Source organism: Cydia fagiglandana, chromosome 5 (genome assembly GCF_963556715.1).
Source record: "Cydia fagiglandana chromosome 5, ilCydFagi1.1, whole genome shotgun sequence".
Classification (NCBI taxonomy): Eukaryota; Metazoa; Arthropoda; class Insecta; order Lepidoptera; family Tortricidae; genus Cydia; species Cydia fagiglandana.
In genome coordinates, this window is record NC_085936.1 from 19,232,744 (window position 1) to 19,241,179 (window position 8,436).

Genomic DNA, 8,436 nt, shown 5'->3' on the forward strand with positions numbered 1-8,436 from the left:
CAAAAATGCGAACTGCGAAGATGACTCAAATAAATGTCTACAAACACTAGATTTCTTTCTGAAAGAAAAACATGCAGACGCAGACGTTCCACCTGAAAAGGATGTAGAATGTAATGCTGAGGTTTTCTCATGTGACAATTTACAAGAATCCGATGCGGGTCAGCGGAATTATGTGTGTGGATGGGTACTGACTAAATGTCTTAAAAATGTTGTCAAAAGGTGTGAGACCTGCAGAGAAAGTCTAGTTGATGGACAAGACGCAGACAAAAAAAATGCATTCATTAAAGCAAAAGAATATAGCACGAGGCGATGGCTTTGCTACCCAAGCGAGGATTTTGTCAATTGTTTTCATGACATACAAAATATTACAATGTCGTTTTTAAAAAAAAATGTGCCGAAGAATAACTTGAAAAAAGACATTACCGCAATAACTGATGTGTTGGTTGATTATCCTTTTAAATGTTTTATACATAAAGATAAACTGACCCAGTATTTCACAAACACTACAATAAATGTTTTACTGTACAGTTGGTGCAGATCAGTTAATCGCATATTACGTGGTAAAATAAATTATAATGATGATGACGACGAAACTAAACGTGCAGCACAATCATATTACAACAGACATAAACATTACAAAAATAAAATATGTTAAATGGAGTTTGCACTGGTATAACGCATATTTTTAGGCTCTTCTTATTCTTATGGCGTAGTAAATTTTCTTATTAACATGTATCTTCTTGTGTGTGAATGCTTTTTCACCACACGCCTTCTTTTCTATTATTTACCAAAAATTGTACTTTCCTAGGGATCATGTGGAGTAAAACATGAATTACTCTCGGCAGTAAAGTTTGCTCGCTTCTCGTGACTCTGCAACGATCAAGATTCCACTTTTTAAATCTCTCTATACACTAGTAATTTTGGAATATTTCGCATGTTTTGATCTCGATATAAGCACGAGAGGTAAACAACAAGTTTGCTTCTTTACGAGTCTATTGTCTCTGTTACTATTTTCCCTACACTTATTGTATTACGCTATCAACAAAATGAAAGCAATAAACATATTTACTTTAATATTCTGTTTTTTTTATAATTCCATTATTGATAACATTAATTAACGTTTTCCACATAATGTTAGGTCTACTTGGGCGGTTTACAAGTACATTTTTTGTTTGACTCCTTGTAAACAATTACAGTTATTTGTTACAAGAAACCAATCAAAAAATGGACTTTTAAACCGACCAAGTAGACCTAATATTATGTGGGACGAAAGTACACGTATGGATGCATATGTAGTTGTACACGCACACATACATACTTAGTTTCGGGGGAGAATCAGAGATGGCGCTTTCAAATGAGTTTCCATAAAATGCTTCAAGAGGGCTCTCTTTACCTATTATACTTACTTTACTCTTTGGCCGCTACCGCTACAGACAGCTAGCCTAGGCTATTCGCACAACACCTACACACTCGCCCATAGATATAAGAATATATACAGATGCCTTCCAAGCGAGCTGTCAGTGGGACCACTTTTTGTTTAGTGTACGATTAACAAAGCGACCCACTTTGCTGTAGCCATGTCGATAAAGTCATATCGATAAACTACCGACATTTCTTGCAATTTTAATTTTACTTCAAAGGTTTAACTATACCTAAAATGAACAAAAACGCCTTTTTTCTTTATTGTGGTTATCAGATCACAATTTTATAGTCACGCCCCAGGAAAGAACCAAGGGAAAGTTCAGATATTTAATTAAAATACATAAATACCTACTAGAATAGGTGGTCCGCAATAATTGAATTATTTTATTACATTCTAATATATTCATTATCCATTAGCATTTCAATTATGTTTATGTTTAACGAAGATATTGAAGCTTCAATTAATCGCTATTTCGTTCCGCTGTGTAGCGTTTATCGATATATAACATGAAATCGACTTTTCACATCCCTAAAAGAGCACACATATACGTTTTTACGCACACATGCACAACCTGGGTCGCCTAAAAAGGGGCCACTTGGATTTGAAGTCCATCTTGTCAACAGTATAGTTGTCCTTTTTTGACAAATGGCATTTTATAAGAGCGAGGAGAGAAAAATGATACTAGTTGCTGCGGCGTCAAATAGAACAATAAACGTAGGGGCCTTGCACTCGCCTCACCAGAAAATGTTATCACTAGGGAGGGCAGGGAGGAGGGCAGCATGATTTGTTATCAATTCGATAAGTCAGAGGGCCTACCGCGAACCACGTTCGACGTGTTGCCCCTCTGTCGCGCGTGTAAATTCGTACGTATGTGTGATAAGAGCGAGGAGAGAGAAATGATACTAGTTGCTGCGGCGTCAAATAGAACAATAAACGTAGGGGCCTTGCACTCGCCTCACCAGAAAATGTTATCACTAGGGAGGGCAGGGAGGAGGGCAGCATGATTTGTTATCAATTCGATAAGTCAGAGGGCCTACCGCGAACCACGTTCGACGTGTTGCCCCTCTGTCGCGCGTGTAAATTCGTACGTATGTGTGACAGGGAGGCAGCACGTCCAACGTGGTTTGCGGTAGGCCCTCAGAATCGACTTGCTGTTAAAAAAAATTGCAAATCGATTATCAAAATTTATTAGTAAATTCTTTTATTACCTAAATATGTGATTTATGTGTTACTGTTATTGATGCGATGAAGATATTGAAGATTGAAGAGGGATAGAGGATAGAAAAGAAGAAAAAAGTAGAGTAAATTTTGGTTGTCAGCAAGGTAAAAAGGTAGAATTTATCATAGACATAATATATATATAGACGTAGTCTCAGCGAGCTGTCACTGTTGCCACTTTTGTTTAGTGTACGATTAACAATGAGGCCCACGTTGCTGTAGCCATGTCGATAAAGTCATATCGATAAACTATCGACATTTCTTGCAATTTTAATTTTACTTCAAAGGCTTAACGATACCTAAAATGACCAAAAACGCTTTTATTCTTTATTGTGGTTATCAGATCACAATTTTATAGTCACGCCCCAGCAGGGAACCAAGGGAAAGTTCAGATATTTAATTAAAATACATAAATACCTCCTAAAATAGGTGTTCCGCAATAATTGAATTATATTATTATATTATAATATATTCATTATCCATTAGCATTTCAATAATGTTTATGTTTAACGAAGATATTGAAGCTTCAATTAATCGCTATTTCGTTCCGCTGTGTAGCGTTTATCGATATATAACATGATTAAAATCGACTTTTCACATCCCTAAAAGAGCACACATATACGCTTTTACGCACACATACACAGGGTGGGCGCATCAAGAAAGGCAACACTTGATTTGAAGTCCGCCTTGTCAACAGTATGGTTGTCCTTTTTTGACAAACGGCATTTTAAAAGAGCGAGGTGAGAGAAATGGTACTAGTTGCTGCGTCGTGAAAGAGAACAGAAAAGGTTGGGCCCTTGGAATTTATAGTTCTCCAATTTCTAAACGTTCGCAAACTGTCATCGTCGCTTCGATTCATTATACGCAAATCAACGAGACCAAGGAGCCCAAGATTTTTCGAAAATATTAATTTTAAAATTTATTACTAATTTATAACATATTTTAAAGTAGCATTTTTGCATAAACAATACTTTAAAATACACACTTGATCCATAAACTTATTTCAAGGGATATTTAAAATATAACATGGTAAATGACGGTTTAAAACGTAAATCGGAACGCATATCTTGATTGATTTGTTGTTTCTCTGTTTGCGAATGAATTTGGTTTACATGGTTCAAAAATATTGCGGTTTATATGATAAAATGAGTATAAATATTGAGCCGATTAAGCTTGAGCTCACGCTCCAGCTTCACCATGTATTTTGCTAACAGTTTCTAGAGACAGAAAGGAAAGTGCTTTGTTTCTGGAACTACAAGGTGCCTGCGGATTAAAATTCATACGTAAGTATCGACATATTTGAATATTAATAAGTATTATACGTGAGTTTTTATCACTGCTTGATTTTTTATTTACTTGGACCCTTACCCTTTGTATCTTTCCAATTAAATTAATGTTTTTTTAAAGTTTCATTAATTTTATATTTATTTGTTAGTGATTTTTCGTTTTGTTTTTGTTTACAGTGAATTTTATTTGGTGGCCATGGATTTTACTACTTTAGAAAGAATGGGGCATTTCTTTGTAAGTTTATTTTATTTTTTGTTACCACATACAAATCATTTTTCTAAATATTTACTATGACAGAGAGGGGCTAATGGAGAGTGGCATAATAAATATGTGGTCTTTATTTACTTTTAATAAATTTCACGTAGTGAATAGATCCAGGTCGTTAGATACTTTGCGGAAATACATTTAATTAAAACCAAAATATTACTTTGTTAATCTGTTAAAAGATAAAGTGCTAGTCAATCAGTGCTAACCCGTTATACTTACTTGCGTATTTTGACATGCATTTAATGTATCCAACCTTCCCACCGCAAAAATAAATACGCAAAGAAATATAACAAACCACCACCAAAAAAACAATACTCGACACGTGTTTCGCCTCCTCAGGAGGCATCCTCAGGAGATGGAAGAGAGAGGCGCTTATGACAGAGAGAGAGCAGAGAGAGCTTATGACATCCCTCAATTTTCTTATCTTCTGTTAAACCGCTTTTAGACTGCCCTATTTTTTGGACTTGGAAGTGTAACAGTTGGTACTTCCTACAGGGAGGGCTAAGGAGAATCTACACAATAAAGAGGGCCCGAGAATTGTTATATCAAAACCATTTTAAAAATTAAGACTAAGTCACAGTCACACGCGATAGTATCAGATTCATAAAGTTCTATTGAATAGGTTCTGCAGCGAATGCATTACATTGTTTTAGGGGTTATATTGAAGCACATGGAGCATGTGCAATTGTGGAGAGTTAATTAATTAACCATCGCGCAAAGACTGGGCTATTATTTTACTTTTGTTTCCAGCCAGAGTGAAACCAGGTTAAGGCGCCGAGCTCGCTAAGCACTGAGCGGACAGCCGAGCGTGCACGAAATCGCGGTTATCATTGTTATTAAAATAAATAGCATTATTTTAACAAAAAAAAAGTAATTATTGAGTCCGATCAAACATAAAATCGCGCATCTTTAGAATTTAGTATCGAGATAGTTTGAGTCCCGAGGAAGGACATAGGATAGTTTATAATGTTTTTATTCAAGAAATCATACGTAAGGGGGTGTAAAGCGAGATGGAAGTGAGATAATTGATTCATCACCTGATAATGTAGGCCTATGCTGAAATTGCATGACTGCCATTACACTTTATCTAGGCGTTATAGTTGTCTCTCAAATAAAGAAGTTTGTATGGAGAATCAATTAAAAGTAGATTGGATAAAAAATAAGCCACCCAACTAATTCGACCAATTCCCCACAGACGAGAGACGAGTAGCGGGCTGGGAATAGCTAGTATAATGGGTCCTCTACACAATGGGCCAGCGCCGGCCACTCCAAGGGACGCAGCCATGCGGTAGAATGAGATAGCAATATCACTTGCTCCCTCTAACGCATAAATGCGTCCCTTGGAGTGGCCGGCGCTGGCCCATCGTATAGAGGAACCATAAAATGTGTGTCGGTCTGGCCGTCTGCAATAGCATTAAAGGAAAGCTCTTTGCCTGTGCTCCTTTGAATCAGAGCGGCTACCGCGAAAACCGAAATTCGCAAATTGCGGGGATTTTTCTCTGTCACTCTAATTACGCCGTCATTGGAGTAAAAGAGAAAGATCCCCGCAATTTGCGAACTTCGATTTTCGCGGTTATAGCCCTGAATCTGCTGATATAGCGGTCTATAAATTCAATAGGTTTATTGCAGAATGCTTTGGTAACGAGCATGTCAAAGGACTGTTTTTAGTGAATGCGTAAAAGTAAAAAACCGGCCAGGTGCGAGTCGGACTCGCCTACCGAGGATTCCGTACAAATTTAAGTAATTTTTATTTTATTATCTACAAATTTACAGTTTTCATAATTTTCCCTGTATGTATTTGTAGTGTAAAGGGGCCCACTGATAAACAGTCCGCCGGACTATATCGGCTTGTCAGCAAGAAAAATTTGATAGCTCCGAACAACTGACAGACTGATAGGTACCTAGCGTCCGGCGAGCTGGTAATCTGTGGGCCCCTTTAGACGATTTACTTGTCAAATTTCATAGTTCTAGGCCAACGGGAAGTAAATTTTGATTCTCTTGAGTGTGCCGAAATATACGTTTTTTGCGGTATAATATATATAAACGGTCGTAAGTGTCTTTTTAGGGTTCTGTACCCGCAAAGGGTAAAAATGGGACCCTAGTACTAAGACTCCACTGTCCGTCTGTCACCAGGGCTAAGTATAACCGCGAAAATCGAAGTTCGTCAATTGCGGGTATTTGGTCTCCGTCACTCTAATTACGTCTTAATGAGAGTAAAAGAGAAATATCCCCGCAATTTGAGTATTTCTGTTTTCGCGGTAGACCCCCAGGCCGTATCTCATGGACCGTGATAGCTAGACAGTTTAAAATTTCACAGATCATGTATTTCTGTTACCGCTATAACAACAAATACTAAAAAGTACGGAATCCTCGGTAGGAGAGTCCGACTCGCACTTGTCCGGTTTTTTTTACGTTAACTTAGAGGTTCAAGTTTTTCTACTTCAAGCGACGTTAGAACTAAGTATTTGGTTTAAATTTCAACTCTAAACCACAGAATAAGTAATAGTACAGAAGATTCACTCCCTAACAAAACGCGTCTGTTACGATCAGCACAGATATGGCCGTTAGGTGGCGACAGCGCCACGCGCGGCTTATGGCAAACCCCAAAATTGGGGCCGAACGGATGTACTTTTAGCTACCTGTAGCAAAGCGACCTCGCCTGTCTAAACCTCCACACGTTCCCGAGATAAAGGGTCTTGACCGACAGACGGACGGACAACAAAGTGATCCTATAAATAAGGGTTCCGTTTTTTCCTTTTGAGGTAAGGAACCCTAAAAATACCGACTTTTTTGTGGTTAGACGGCTCGCTGGTCACGGTCTAAACTCCGCTGTCAAAGAGAGTACTAAACGAGTCGGACTCGCCCATGAAGGGTTCCGTAGCAGCAATAATAAAATTGCGGTTTACGATTTATGACGTATTAAAAAAAACTACTTACTTACTATATCGCGTTCAAACCAATTTTCGATGGAAGTTTGCATGGTAATGTACATCATATATTTTTTTAGTTTTATCATTTCTCATTTTAGAAGTTATAGGGGGGGGGGGGGGGACACATTTTACCACTTTGGCAGTGTCTCTCGCGCAAACTATTCAGTTTAGAAAAAAATGATATTAGAAATCTCAATATCATTTTTGAAGACCTATCCATAGATAACCCCACACGTATGGGTTTAATGAAAAAAAAAAAATTGAGTTTCAGTTCTAAGTATGGGGAACCCCCAAAAGTTATTGTTATTTTTCTATTTTTGTGTGAAAATCTTAATGCGGTGAACCGCATAAAAAGATACACTCTGCATACTCTGTGAACAGAGTACATCTACTTACCAAGTTTCAACAGTATAGTGCTTATAGTTTCGGAAAAAAGTGGCTGTGACATACGGACGGACAGACAGACAGACATAACGAATCTATAAGGGTTCCGTTTTTTGCCATTTGGCTACGGAACCCTAAAAAGGAAAAGGAATAGGTACTTATCATACGTTTACGTATTTTATTAGTTGAACAAAGCCAAAACATTGCCGCTCGACAAGCTTGCTCAAACCAATCAGCTCGCGATCTTATTGCCAAGTCCTTTGTGTCTCACTCGCTGAATAAATGTTTCCAATTTGAATAAAACAAGCGCTAACTCGCTTAAATATTCGTATATAAATTATGAAAATATGATAATACAGATCATAGACAATGCTGTGGAAATGGTTATGTTGGCCCTTTGTGTTTTTTCGGCATTTAGTCGCGAAGTCGCGGTTATAAATTTTATGTAAGTGATTAAATCTATGAAAACTAACATTTTACAGGCTAATAATCCTTGAAAAACTGAAAGTCACAGGGACCACAGGGACACATTTTTTGGACACGGTATGTAAAGAATATTCCATGGACAAAGGACACAGGTTCTTAGACCACACTCAAATTTATTAGACGTCTTTCGCGGTACGACATTTTTTTTACAATTTAAAATTTGGGCTTTGAATTATGTGTTACATATACGAGTAGGTATATGAGAACAAATAGAACAATACTTTAATTGTTCCTTTCCTGGAGGGACTCTGATCCTATCTCTGTTCAGCAATTGGCAAATAAAATCTTCAATTGATCGAAAAGCGTGACTTGCTACAATGACGATATTTTTATTTATTTATCGTATTATCGGTATTGGTTCCGTTTCGGTAATAGGTAGACGTAGGTAATGAAGTTTGTAGATTTTAGTATTCACGAGATCAGTACATATTGCGAGTGGCG